The sequence below is a fragment of the Panthera onca genome, chromosome A2, assembly GCF_046562875.1.
Source record: "Panthera onca isolate mPanOnc1 chromosome A2, mPanOnc1 haplotype 2, whole genome shotgun sequence".
In the NCBI taxonomy this organism is placed as follows: domain Eukaryota; kingdom Metazoa; phylum Chordata; class Mammalia; order Carnivora; family Felidae; genus Panthera; species Panthera onca.
In genome coordinates this window covers 106,868,808-106,883,986 of record NC_138340.1, presented here as the reverse complement: position 1 = coordinate 106,883,986, position 15,179 = coordinate 106,868,808, and the positions used below count along the sequence as shown (strand labels likewise).

Genomic DNA, 15,179 nt, shown 5'->3' with positions numbered 1-15,179 from the left:
CATGGAGCATGTTTATATAAATACACTGCAGAGTATTTTACACATGTATGTTGACTGCATGTGAAAATGATATCATTAAACAAAATATTCAACTCTTTGCCTTCTTGAGTGATAACCAGTGATTGCCTATACTCTAGGCAAAATATTATGTAAGAATAATTTGTTAGGCTCTATTATGCAGTCTTATTTCAAAAAGCTTACTACTTAACTATGATACTTAATAAGATCTGTAACTTTGCATTTAGCTATACATTTTCTTACTAATTCTGGGATGGTGAGGGGTGCCTGGGTGGCTCAGTCATTTGAGCATCTGACTCTCTATATTGCCTCGGGTCATAATCCCAAGGTCATGGGATTGAGCCCTGCATTGGGCTTTACTCTGAGCTTGGAGCCAGCTTGAGATTCTCGCTTTCTCCCTCTGTCCCTCTCCAGCACTCCCACTCTCTATCTCTAAAATTGAAAAACAAATAATTCCGGTATAGGCAAACCTTTAATTCCTTTCTAGTTCCTTGTATAGAAGACAGAACAGTTTTGGAAAACTCAAAAAAATAAAAATTTAGGGCTTAATTCTCTTATTTTTTTCTTGGAAATTAATATGCAACTAGAAATTGTTAAAAAATGGGGTACTTAAGACCTCAGGTCTGAAAATTCAAGGTAAAGAGTTGTTTAAGAAGTATTATTGCCACAAATATAAAGATTCAATAATGTATTATCTTTAACTCTCAGTTATTTTTTTATCTGTTGGGTTGCCTACCAAAAATCTTTAGCCCAGCTTTCTTCTAAATTTGATGTTGTTATGGGCCTAGCAATTCAGATTTTGTTTTTCTTTTGCCACATACAGTTTAATAACTGCCAGTTCTCTGTTTTTTTTCCAGTTCTGAATAGTGTAACCCATCTGATGTGTTATTTGTCCCCAGCTGCCATGAATAAAGAATAGGTAAGAAAGATGCCACAGGGAAATGAGCCCCCCCAAACTATCATCATATCATTAAAGAGGGGGCACAAACAATTCATTTATTCCAGCCTAAATAGTTTTAGTATCTGCTGTCTCTGTAAGGTACATTGAAGAGGCAGGAAGTATGTTCTAATTTGAAGTAATTTGTAATGAAAATAAGTTGTTCATTTCTGTCTAATTACTCAGTATTGTATTGATTGATTTCAACTAGGGTTCAGGTCTACATCAGGCAAGAGCTATGTGCATGTTACTCTGAGACCATAGTCAACTTTGACAGTGTTGGTGCTTTAAAAGTTCCTTGGCTTTCATTAAAGTCATTTATTCATATTCATAAGGAAAACTGTTCCAATTTTTCAGTACAAAGAATGCCAGACTCGTGAGTAATACTACCTTTACCGAAGTACGTATGTAATGATAAAAAAGAGGATGTCTCAGTCTGGTTTTTAAATTTCATTTTTCATGAAATGAGGAATTAAGGGCACCTAGATGGCTCAGTTGGTTAAGTGTCTGACTTTGGCTCAGGTCACAATCTTGCGGTTTGTGAGTTCGAGCCCCGCGTTGGGCTCTGTGGTGACAGCTCAGAGCCTGGAGCCTGTTTCAGATTCTGTGTCTCCCTCTCTCTCTCTGCCCCTTCCCCCGCTTATGCTCTGTCTCTCTGTCTCTGAAAAATGAATAAACATTTAAAAAAATAAATTTAAAAAAATAAAATGAGGAATTAGAACTGTATCAGCTCCCAGGTCCCATCAGATAATAGGATGAAGTAGTAATGAAGAATTATTTAGTCATTATTTTTATATACCAGTATGCATAATGATCAAAATACAGAGCATATTCAGAATGGTCCTAAGTGTAGAACATGTGACAGGATTATTTGTTGAGATACTAATTTGTGTTTCATTTTCATTGCTATGGAAGGATCAGAAAAAAAATTAGCCATTTTTACTTAGTACCTCTATTCCACTCCTTTCCTCATTTCAGAAAGTAGCCTAGAATTTATATTACCTAAAGATAAACTTCCCTTCGAGCACTTGTTTCAAAAGCCTCAGTTTATTAAGGTGTCATGCTGCACTCTGGAAAGAAAGGCAGAAGGAACGAGCAAGATACAGAGGAGAAGCATCAAAGTAGAAAAAGAAGATTGTCTCAAATAGGAAGGTGATGAATGGCTCTTACACCCGTGATTAACAGGGGTCCACACATCATTCCTTATAGAAACCCTAGAAGTGCAGAAGAACCTGGGGAAGTTTAGTTGAGTACTTGGGTCTTCTAAGGAGGCTTCTCTTGAAGTAGTTGACAAAGCTTCCTTTGACTGGCATTACCTACCTACCTTCAAGAAGAAGTAGGCTTGCATATTGAATATGTCTTCAGGAGTCATGTTGACTGAAGTTGCCTTCCCCCATCTTCCAGTCGTCCCATGAAATTCCTTGATTCCAGTGTGGTTCTAAAGAGACAGATAGATGGGGCTAAAATGACTGAATGTGGATCTCTTACTAGCCAAGCAAGAAGAAGCTTGGAGTCAGATTCAATTTTATTTAATGATGAAAAAGTTAATGTAACATTTATTCCTTGTGAGTTTAGGAACTAAAAATTATAATGGCAAGAAATATTAAGCAGTAAAAAATTCTTTGAAAATAAGCTATAAACATAACTGAATAATTAAATTAGAATTATTTTCCTTCCCCCGAACATGAAAAGTTAAATTCAAACTATACATAGGGAAATAGAGTGAAAATAGTGTTATTGTTTGTAGAATGGATCACTGTAGATAAAAATTCTCTAGGATTTTTAAATACACGGAGAAATTTAAAGATCTCAAACTTATTTTTATAAACCTAAGGGGTAAAAATTCTTAAATTCAGCCTTTTTTAGCACTTATAGATGTACATCACTACACATTCAAGACATCTGCCTCTACAAAGCTTAGTTATTTTAGGATATAGCCCAGTGAACTTGTCAGCATGATGTAGTGGTGAGAAAAACATTCTACTGTGTGTCAAGTATCCTGACTCTAGTCCCAGTTTCTGACCTTAACCCTGTGAACGTGGTTACATCACTGAACTTCTCTGATTCTCAGTGATATCATTTATAAGTTTAAAGGATGGTGATGAGAGATTCCAAAGCTTCGGCCAACTTGAATTTTCTATTGTAATTTTTCCAAATACTTTATTTTCCTGGCGTTTAGTTGAATATCCTAAGAACCACCATCTTCACTGACATTCATGTACTAATATTGCCAGTTGAAGGAGTCACTATAATGATTCTTGCATCAGCTAACAATTTCAGAATTCTCTTTTCTTATTGTCTTCAGAGTCCATTTGAATTCCACAGCAAAGTATCAATACTATGACTTTAAACTCACATCAGTATTTGAACAAAGGCAACATTCCGCGCCTCTTTTTATTCACAAGATGCCCTCCAAATGGTTCGTTTCAAAGAAAATCCACAAAGACTCTCTTCCATTAAAATTATTTAACAAAATTATGTTGCCAGCATTGATGACATCTGCAAATGATGAAACCCGAAAGTATTTTAGGCATTGTCACTGTCTTTGAAATAAGCATCATCCTTTAGTTTAGATATTGAGTTTAATTCACTAAATGTAAGGAATGTATGTTTGCCTTAGTTTTTTTTTTTTTCTTTTTTTCTTTTTTTTTTTTATGAAACATCAGTAAGATTTCATTAATTGTAGGAAGTGGTAGGCCAAGGCAAGAAAGAGTATATATTTACATCATTTCCTGGTCTTCAGCATCAGAAGTAATGATACCATACTTACATCAATGTTTAAAAAGGAGGCTTCATTTTCTGCATATGCACATTTTAAACTGAACAGAAGTTTATACTTCAGAAATATAGGGAGACTGGCAGGGAATTTCTGAACGAATTTATTAGGAGGTGAAAAGTGGTAGTTCAAGCCTATTTTGTTTTCTCAACACATTGCATGTTTTTATTTATTTTTTCTTCTTTTTCTTTTATGCATTCTTATGTTTGCTTTGTCTTTATTAAATTTAACACTAGAAAAACTAAAAACAATATATATAGCTTGCAAGACTCCAAGTAAGAAACATAGATGGAATACCAAAGTATACAGGAAGACATATTAAGCAAAAAACAAGAAACAAAACAAAACAAAAAAAACCCCAGTATTTATAGAAACGTCAATTTCAATTAGGATTTCTAGAAAATGTGTCGGTCTCAGAAGGGGTAACAACTTAAACTAATAAAACATGTCAGAGAAGCTGCAAAATCATATATTGTTTTGATTTTTGATTTGAATATAGTTGACACACATGTTACATAAGTTTCACGTGTACAACATAGTGATTCAACCTCTCTGTGTGCTATGCTATGCTCTCTACAAGCATAGCTGTCATCTTTCACAATACAATGTCATGGCAATATAACTGACTATATTCCTATGCTGTACTCTTATTCCCGTGGTTTATTCATCCTGTAACTGGAAGTCTGTATCTCCGCTTCTCCTTCACCAGTTTTGCCTATCCCACCATCTTCCTCCCCTCTGGGGAAGCTTTTTGTTCTCTGTATTTTTAGGTCTGATTCTGCTTGTTTGTTTGTTTCCTTGTTGTTTTGTTTTCTAGATTGTACATATGAGTGAAATCATTACGGCGTTTTTAATTATCAGTCTGACTTAATTCACTTAGCACAATACCTGCTAGGCCCATCCATGTTGTCACAAATGGTATGATCTTATCCTTTTTATGTCTGTGTAATATTCCTGTATGTGTGTGACCTCTTCCTTATCCATTCGTCTATCAATGACACCTAGCTTGCTTCTATATCTTGGCTATTATAAAAAATGCTTCAATAAACATAGGGTTATATATATCTTTTCAAATTTATGTTTTTGTTTTCTTTGAGTAAATACCCAATAGTGGAATTACTGTATCCTATGGTATTTCTATTTTTAGTTTTTTGAGGAAACTGTGTACTGTTTCCCACAGTGGCTGAACCAGTTAACCTACCCACCAACAGGGCGGGAGAGTTTCTTTTTCTCCATATCATTGCCAACATGTGTAATTTCTCATCTTTTTTGTTTTTGCCATTCTCATGGTTGTAAGGTAATGTCTCATTGTGGTTTTGATGTGCATTTTCCTGATGATTATTGATGTTGAACATCTTTTCATATGTCCGTTGGCCATCTGTGTTTTGTTTGGAAAATGTCTATTCAAGTCCTCTACCCATTTTTTAATGGGATTGTTGTTTTTGTTTTTGTTTTTTTGGTGTTGTGTAAGTTCTTTGTTTTGGATATTAATTGCATATAAGATATATCATTTACAAATATTTTCTCCCATTCTCCATTTTGTTTTGTTGATGGTTTTGTTCACTATGCATATCTTTTTATTTTGATATAGTCCCACTAGCTTACTTTTGCTTTTTTCCCCGTTCCTTAGGAAAATCTTAGGATTTTTATGGTATCGGGTCTCACATCTAAGTCTTTAATTCATTTTGAGTTTATTCTTATATATGGTATAACACAGTGGTCTGGTTCATTCTTTTGCAGGTAGCTGGCCAGTTTTCCCAGGACCATTTATTGAAGAGATTGTCTTTGCCCCATTTTATACTATTGTATCCTTTGTCATAGATTAATTGATCATATAAGCAAGGGTTTATTTCTGAACTCTCGATTGTATTGATCTATGTGTCGGTGCCAGTTCCATACTGTTTTTTTTTTTTAATTTTTTTTAACGTTTATTTATTTTTGAGACAGAGAGAGACAGAGCATGAACGGGGAGGGTCAGAGAGAGAGAGGAAGACACAGAATCGGAAGCAGGCTCCAGGCTCTGGGCCATCATCAGCCCAGAGCCTGACGCGGGGCTCGAACTCACGGACCGGGAGATCGTGACCTGAGCTGAAGTCGGACGCTTAACTGACTGAGCCACCCAGGCGCCCCAGTTCCATACTGTTTTAATGATGACAGCTTTGTAGTGTATCTTAAAATCTGGAATTATGATAGATCCAGCTTTGTTCTTTATTCTCATGATTGCTTTGCCTACTTCAGGGTCTTTTGTGGTTCCATACAAATTTTAGTACTTTTGTTCTAGTTCAGTGAAAAATGCTACTGGTATTTTGATAGCATTGCATTGAATCTGTAGATTGCTTTGGTTAGCATAAACATTTTAACAATATTATTCTTCCAGTCCATGAACATGGAATATCTTTCCATTTGTTTGTGTTGTCTTCAATTTCTTTTATCAGTGTTTTAGAGTTTTTAGAGTGCAGATCTTTCACTTCTTTAAGTTTATTCCTAGGTATTTTATTTATTTATTTTTGGTGCAGTTCTAAGTGGAATAGTTTCCTTAATTTCTCTTTCTGTTACTTTGTTATTAGTGCATAAAAACATTACTGCTTTCTGAGTATTAATTTTGTATCCTGAAACTTTACTGAATTCATTTCTTACTTCTAATAGATTTTCTACTGTAGTTGTACAACTTAGGAGTTTACTTTTCTTCCTTAACAATATGGATGCCTCATTTTCTTTCTTTCTTTCTCTCTTCCTTTCTCTCTTCCTTTCTTTCTTTCTTTCTTTCTTTCTTTCTTTCTTTCTTTCTTTCTTTCTTTGTCTGGTTGTGGTGCCTGGGGCTTTGGGTATTATGTTCACTAAAAGTGAGCCTTTTTGTTTCGTTCTTGATCTTAGAGGAAAAGCTCTCAGTTTTTCACCTTTGAGTATAAGGTTAGCTGCAAATTTTTCATATGTGGTTTTTATTATGTTGATGTATATTCTCCCTATACCCACTTTGTTTTTATCATGAACAAATGTCAGATTTTGCAAAATGCTTTTTCCGCATCTATTGAGATGATCACATGATTTTTATTTTTGTTTTTAAGTTTGAACATAATCTTAAATAACGTTTTTTTTAAAATTCCTCCACATTTTATGTATATGCTGTCATGTGTTACATATTTTTAAAAAGTTTATTTATTTTGACAGTAAGCATGCACATGTGTGTGAGTGGGGGCGGGGCAGAGAGAGAGGGAGAGAGAATCCTAAACAGGCACAGCCCTACCAGGACAGAGCCTGACATGGGGCTGGATTCCACAACTGTGAGATCATGACCTGAGGTAGACTCAGAGGCTTTGATGACTGAGCTACCCAAGTGCCCCATTTTATATATTTTTACTCATAATTTTCTTGTTCTTTATTTTCGAGTATATTCTCTGCCCCCCATTTTGCTTGACATTCTGTGTTGTTGCTGTAGATTAGGAAGAGTAGATATTTGTAAACTTGGAAGAATGACTGTGTCTCCATCTCTCTTGCTTTCTCTTTTCTCTCTTCTGTATCTTTTGCCATTCTCTCTGTCTTTTGTTGTGCATAGGCTGTTCAGTCAGCCCTCAGTTCTTCAAGAATTGCTCTCTAAATGGGTATAATATGATGCTGTGTTCTATGGAAGAGGTGAGTCCACAGTCTTTCTACATCACCATCTTGGACCAAAACACTTATTTATGATTTTCTTTTAAAAAAAATGCCTTTTTACAGAGGCATCTGTTAGACATGTGTCCACTGCTAACTGAAGACCCAGAATATCAAAGGGCCAGCATTCTTTCAAATATAAAGACTAGGGATGTTTCCTGGAAATCACTTCAGTAACTCTACAATTAAAATTTGCATACATATTTTTTGCACATTAGCCTTTATCAGTGGGAATTGTTTACAGCACTTTAATGAGACTAAAATAAAGGCATTCATTTAAATTCTGAATACTCAGATTTGTCCACAGGATTTGTGGACAGGAAAGAAAGCAGAAAGCATAACTTAATTTTATAGTTAAGAAAACTAAAGCAGACACATCATTGAGTTTCACAAAGTTAGACAGTAGGCTATGTTAAGTCTAGAACATAAAGAACCTTAAGCCATTTATCTTTGGAAATAAAGTCATAAGGATTAATTCTCTCATTAATACTTTCTGACCACAGTTTGTAGTTAGGGAAGTACAAGACTTTTTGGCCTATAAATTAAGTTTTCACCCATTCCCTAAAGAATAATGAAAATAGCTAAATACAAATATAAATAACCCGAAATAAATAATCTGTGGTGGGATGCAGCTTGTCTTATGAAGTGTCTGAATTTTTTACATCACCAAAGAAGTCATCTTTAGTTTCCTTAACCCACAGAAAATAAACTAAGCAATCAAATTGTAGGAAAATCTCATATGAATAGACAGATAGGTTGTAAATATTTTCCTCTGCCCCATATTTTAAAAAAGTGTTTATATATTTACATACACACATAAGCTAATCCTGAAGTATGCTTGTTTTCAATTCGATTTAAAATTCTCAACTCTTTCCTTTATGACCTAAAAATTAAGCCCATATACATGACTTGAGTTGGAAAGCAAATCTTTTGCAATAGTACATAAACCATCTCCTGACAATATTAGTAACCACTTCCTAAATTCCATGTTATATTTACTTTACCAAACAGGAAATGCAAATTCTCCTTGTTATTCTTCCATTAAAGATATACCACTTCATTGAATTAGGGACTTTTGTTGAATACAAGCCAACCATTAAAAGAGATTATGAGTACCAAATATACATATACATCTTACCCCTTTCATTCTTAAAAGTGTGGAAGAATAGAAGAGAATAGGAGAGAATTAGAAAACATCTAAGCAGTCCTGTTCTAAGACAAGAGGACACTCAGCACTTTTCCAGGGCCCCACACTTATATGGGCTTTCATTTGTATTTTACTCCCCAAACATTATTTTATCTTGAAAATATTAGGAATTGGCTTGCATATAAGTATTTCAGTTCTTGATACTGGTCATTTATCTGAGATTCTTCTTTAGAACCGATGATATATACGGCAAATTAATTGGAAGTTACATTTAACATTTCTTTCCTATCTCCTAATTTTTTCTCCCTACTTCCCTGCCCCGCCCCCCCCTTCTTTTTAGTAATAGCTAAACTGATAATACAAATTTAGAAAGGATTTGTGTTTGCGGAGATTAGTGAAAATATAGCAAGAAAGATAATTTTTTAATGATAAAGAGTTTTTATTTATATTGTAGGATTTCCTGAGTGTATAAGTTTGATATTTGTTTACACACACTGAGGATAGAGGGAGGAACAGTAGACCACTGTGGTCCCCCCATCAACAGTGTCACTCCATAGAGCTGGAGCTGTGAACTGGTTGCAAAAAAACAGGGGGAAGTAATAAGGGAGAACTAAAGTGGAAAAGTTATGAAGAAATACAGATAAGTGTTAATTTTATTATTGTTTATTATGCAGCCACTATTGTTAAGTATATCATTAAATGATCATTTAAGCCAACAATAATCTTGTAAATTGGATGCTATTTTTATTTACATTTCAAAAGTATGGAAACAGAGCTTACAAATATTAAATAACCTGCTCAGGATCACACAGCTATCAAATGGCAGCACCAAGTTGTGGAATCAGGCAATCTAGCCCTGGAAATATATCCCTTCTCAATGTCTTCCTCCCTCCCATCTTCTCTCAGTTGAATCCAACATATTTCTTTATCATTATTTGTCTTCCTAGGTGAGAAGAAGCTTGTTTCTATTCAGAAAAATTTCAGCTGCATTATCAAATTTTTTTAAAATAATGAGATAAATATGTATAAGCTGGGAGAAAGTAAATTTAACAAGCATTTATCTAAGTGCTTGACAAAAGGTAATTACTTTTATTCTTTTATCAACACTGTGATGTAGGAATTTTATTTTCCCCATTTTGCAGAACAAATTAAGCAGAAAAGTAAACTGCTAAGTAGAGATGCTAGGATTTGCACCAAGGCAGTCTGGCTCCAGAATCTGTCTTAACAGGGGTTGACTTGTCCGTGAGGCACATGGACACAATGCCAAGGGTCCACCATATTTTAGGAAGACAAAAAATGTTTTAATCTGAGTTTTTTTCTAAAATCAGAAGCAAAAAAAGAACATCATAACATTGATTATATAATAAATACAATGAATATGATAATATTGAACACATAATAATGATTCCTTATGCCAACACGGACTCAAAATATAATAATATAATTTTATGTATGTATGTATTTATTTATTTTTCAGTGAAGGAAACAGCCCATGAAAGCAAATGTATTCACAGCCCACAGATGTCGAACTATAGCCATGTTCTTAACTGCTGTGCTATGTTGACTCTCATTAATATATAAAGTTCATGGGTGCCTGGGTGGCTCAGTAGGTTAAGCATCTGACTTCAGCTCAGGTCATGATCTCATTGTTCCTGAGTTTGAGGCCTGCAGCAGGCTCTCTGCTGTCAGCACAGAGCCTGCTTCAGATCCTCTGTTCCCCGTCTCTCTCTGCCCCTTCCCCACTAAGCGTGCATGCACTCTCCCTCTCAAAAATAGACATTAAAAAAATAATAAAATAAAACAAATAAATAAATAAATAAATTTCACATTCAAACATTCTTCAATTTAGTTGTGGAAATAATTTTCTCCCATAATTACCTACTTATTATTTAGCACTCTTCCTATTTCCCAGTTAATGGCATTCCATCCACTCTTTCTAACCAAAAGGAATTAAGAAACATGAATCTTCCTTTTCATGCAGATATCATTCATTACTATTAAACCCCAGACTCAAAATCCTAAGACAAAGTGCTTTTGGACAATAAAATGTAGCTGAGGTCAATTTCACAAAGCATAAGACTGAAATCAAGTAAATTATTTCACTAGGCCTCATTAATTCTATGGAGTGCCACATTTGGTGGTGGGGGTAGGGGTTGATAACATAGATCTGAAAATACTCTGAAAATTAAAAGACAGTTTAAATGTCGCATCCTGATCTGTACTGATGTCTGGCCTTGTTACAATCTACAATTATTTTACTTTTTGTGTGAACATCCATGCTTTACTAGACAAATAGTATTATGTTACATTCCAGAGTTCCATACCCTTTGAATGTTATTCAGTACTCACTGTATTAAGGTATGTATTTATTTTCTTTGCTCTGCAAAAATAATAAGGGTTTCAAACAAGAGATTGAGGGCCCATACTTTGTTTTGAGGATTCAGGTTATAATAGTAGTTCCCCACTTCCAGCTCTCAGTCAGGTGCCTGTATAGAAAAATCTTTTCGTGCATTGTTATGTATTGCATATTCATGCCCCTCCCCCCAATTCATATGTTGAAATCCTACTCCCCCAATATGATGATATTAGGAGGTCAGGCCTTTGGGAGATAATTAGAATTAGATGAGGTCATGAGAGTAAAGCTCTCGAGAATAGGATTAATGTCCTTATAAAAGTTGCAAGAATGCTGGCTTCCTGTCTCTGCCCTCTGCTGTATAAGAATGCAAGAGAAGGCGCGAATTTGTGAACAGAAGAGGGCTCTCCGTGGCATATGACCATGTTGGCGTCTTGCTCTTGGATTTCTAGACTCCAGAACTGTGAGAAATAAATTCTTAATGTTTATGGGTTGCCCCACGTATGTTTATTACAGCAGCTTGAATAGACTAAGGCACATACATACACATACAAACATACTTATATAATACAAGCGTGTTATGAGATCACAACAGTTAATTTATAGAAGTTTTTCAAGTATATGCCCTTTGTACTTTAAAATTTTTTGCTTTATTTTTTAATGTTTATTTATTTTTGGGAGAAAGAGAGTATGAGCAGAAGAGGGGCAGAGAGAGGGAGACAGAATTGAAAGCAGGCTCCAGGCTCTGAGCTGTCCGTACAGAGCCTGATGTGGGGCTCCAATTCACCAGCAGTAAGATCATGACCTGAGCTGAGTCTGATGCTCAACTGACTAAGCCACCCAGGCGCCCCTTAATTGTTTTTTTAATGTATTTTTTTTATAAAATAATTTTACAGTCAAAGGTAAGTAGTTCCCCTCTCCTCTGACATCCACCCATCCCTACCCTTGCCTTTTTTGTTATTTTTGGGTTCTTATCCGGTAGAAGACTGTTAGCTTTCTGTTAAATCTTATATAGGTTTTTTGTTTTGTTCTCGTTTGTCTATTTATTTATTTATTTATTTGTTTTGTAATTTTATCAATCCCCAGTCGAGAGAACTGATGAACTACTCAACTCTTTGTAAAGAACGCTCTGTTATTCTGAGTGACAATTTTATCTTTTCCTGAGTGAATTCATTAAGGCTTTAGGTGCCACAGAGACTGAGACTTAGGACCCTACAGATGGAAAAAACAAAACTGGAGATAGAAGAAAGGACTCAGGGGAAGCAAGGTGGGTGGAGGGAATCATTTCATCAATATTAATTGGTACCAATTTTCTATTATTCTTATTATAGCCTTTTCTTAGAAAAGAACATCTTTTATGTCCACGTGGTGATATTTAATCAGTATAATTAGTAGCCCTAGTGGTAGACTCCTTCTACCTGCTGCTTTGCTGCTTTGTTTTTGCTCTAATAATTTACACAAGGATTTCACAAACCATAATCCATAGAGCTTTAGTCCTATAAAATATTCTGCCAAGGAAAAATATTAGATGTTCAAATACTTCTGGTAAGTTCATTGTACTGTCTCAACCCCGCCCCCCACCATTTCCATCTCTAGGCACTAAACCACCTCCACTGAGATTTATTTCACTGGGAACATTAGCATAAGGCACATTAGCATATTAAAGGCTCTGATAAGTGCCAAAGGGTTATTTGTTTTGCTTTATTTTAAAGTGATTTAATTGCATTCAACTCAGCTTTTCTTAAATTTTCCCCCTGGCAACTTTTTCCCCCCCAGATAACCCCTATTAGTATTCCAAGATAATATCCTTCCCTCAGGACAAACTTTGGGAAACTGTGTTCCATTTATTGTGCAACCACAGTTGTCAAGATTACACATTAGAAAGTGCTTGAAATCAGACTTGAGCAATTATTCAGCAACCATTTATCCATGGTCTTGAGGTGAATGGGAGTCAAATGAGCTGAGGTTGATGGCTCTTTTCCTCCATGTGCTGGCTCTACTGACTGTGGGTGAATCCTTTCACTTTGTGGGTATCAGTTTCCTTGACTATAAAGCGGGACACGAATATTGCTGTGGCTGGACTGTCCTCAGTATCCAATGGGAAAATCAAGCAGTCTGTCAAGTGCTTAGTGCGCAGAGCAGAACTCGGTGTTTTTCTTCCCAGCCATCTCTCACCCTGCTCCATTCACAAATGAACGGTTCAAAATTAGCAACAATAAAATTCCAATTAAAAACAAAATCTTTTTTTCCCCTTCAGGTTCTTATAAATTCTGAGAAAGACATCTACTTTACTTATCTTGGGTTAGTGGGTTAGTGATTTCCATGGCTACTGAAAAATAATTTTACAGGAGACTAATTGCAAAGCAGATCAATTTTTTGAATGAACGTCCTTGAAAATGTCTCTTTAATTTCCATTTAATTGGAACAGATTCATCTGCCATCCTTATTCATGCAAAACTCCCATTTGACACCACTTAGTTCCAAACTAAATGAGGTAATGTAAACGATAAAAGCAGCATCACTGCATAGAAACACAAATATTCGGCTCATACTCTGGTCCACAACTGAAAAAGTGAGGAAAAGGGGACTCAGTGGCAAAACAAAGCCTGTGATCCCAAGACTGAAAAGCGAAACCTTAACTGAAAGCATAAAAGAAAAAAAAGTAGAATTATAGGCCTTGTCATGACATTTGGAGACAGGATTTGTAGAAGAGAGTAAAAGATTCCATCTTGCTTTGAACGTACTTCTACGTTAACTCTATTCCTTCAATGTGTACATGGTACATGCTTAGTTCAAGCCAAGTCCAGTTCTAGGCAGGCTTGTAAATAAAATAATCGTCAAGTCCACTGGGATGCACTCTACCCTCCAGAGCTTACATCTTGTGTAGGTGGAGGAGAGGGCAAAGGTCAGGAAGCAAACAAAAACTAGGGGCACATAGGTACACAAGAGAGAAAATTGTAAACAAGCTAAATCCTCTAATGAAAATAAAACAGATTAATATGCTGGAGAGAGAGAGTTAGGAGAAACATGGGGAGATGTCATCAAAGTCCCCTCTAAAGAGGAGTTTTGCTATTAATGTACCTCTCCTTTAGTTTATGCCTTTCATTTGTTTGTGGGACGACCTATTATCTGCATATTTCTCATATAACACAGTGCCTGGTACACTGTGGCAGTGAATGGCAAACAGAGAATTTAATATGAGGACATAAATTTAAACTTCAGCCTAAGGGATTTAGTTTAGTTATTACTGGACATATCCCAATCCTGAAGTGTTAAATCCCTAAATGGCTTTGTTACTTTAAGGTCTGGATTTCCTTTCTGTCTTAGTCTGCTCAGGCTGCCATTACAAAATACCATAGAAAAGGGGAGCCTGGGTGGCTCAGTTGGTTAGATATCCACCTCTTGATCTCAGCTCAGGTCTTGATCTCAGGGTGAGTTTAAGCCCCGTTGGGCTCCACCCTGGACCAGAAGCCTACTTAAAATATAGCAACAAGCAAACAAACTACAGTACAGATGCCTTAAATGACTGAAACTTATTTTCTCACAATTCCTAATATTGGAAATCCACTATCACAGTGCCAGCTTGATCATGCTGTAGTGATCTCTCTTCCTGGCTTGGCTTTCCACTGTGTGCTCACAGGGCTTGCTATAGGGGAAGAGGGAGAGGGAAGACAGTAGAAAGGAGAGAGGCATGTGGGGAGGGAAGAAGGGGAAAAAAAAGGGATGGAGGGAGAGAGAGGGTGAGGGAGATTGGGAAAGAGATAACTTTCTCTTTCTCTTGAATCCCTTTTTCTTTCTCATAAAACCAACTAATATGTCTTGAAGGCCCCACTGTCATGACCTAATCTAACCCTAATTACCTCCCAAAGCTCTTGTCTTCCAATCCTATCACATTCACTTAGGGCTTCAACATATGCATTTTCAGGGGAATATCAATATTTAGCCCATAACATTGTTTTAGCAGCTTTAAAAATAGGATGTGTTTACTAAATTGTTCCAGTCATCACTCAATTACCTATAGAAATACAGCCGTGAATAAGATAAAGTCCCTTTTGCCCTAGAGCCTTAAGTCTAATTGTAGAAGCCATTTTGCATAAATTAGAATGGCAAATAAATCTGTTCAATATGTGATAGATTAGACATTTTCTTTAAATTTTGTAATGTTTATTTATTTTAAAGAGAGAGAGAGCACAAGCAGGGGAGGGACAGAGAGAAAAGGAGACACAGAATCTGAAGCAGGCTCCAGGCTCTGAGCTATCAGCACAGATACATGGGGCTCGAACTCATGAACCACAAAATC

General features: G+C 35.9%; 1 long non-coding RNA gene across 3 annotated transcripts in view; it reads right to left on the bottom strand.

The window, feature by feature from the left end:
* LOC132674653 (uncharacterized) overlaps positions 1-15,179 on the bottom strand; it is a 47,301-nt gene that overhangs the window by 23,864 nt on the left and 8,258 nt on the right. For 2 of the 3 annotated variants that reach the window (XR_009608578.2, XR_009608582.3), the window contains exon 4: positions 2,280-2,393. This is a non-coding gene — a long non-coding RNA (uncharacterized LOC132674653). Of the gene's footprint in view, positions 1-2,279; positions 2,394-12,700; positions 13,056-15,179 lie in introns of those variants that run through there. The other variant, XR_009608575.2, reaches the window with a different exon arrangement.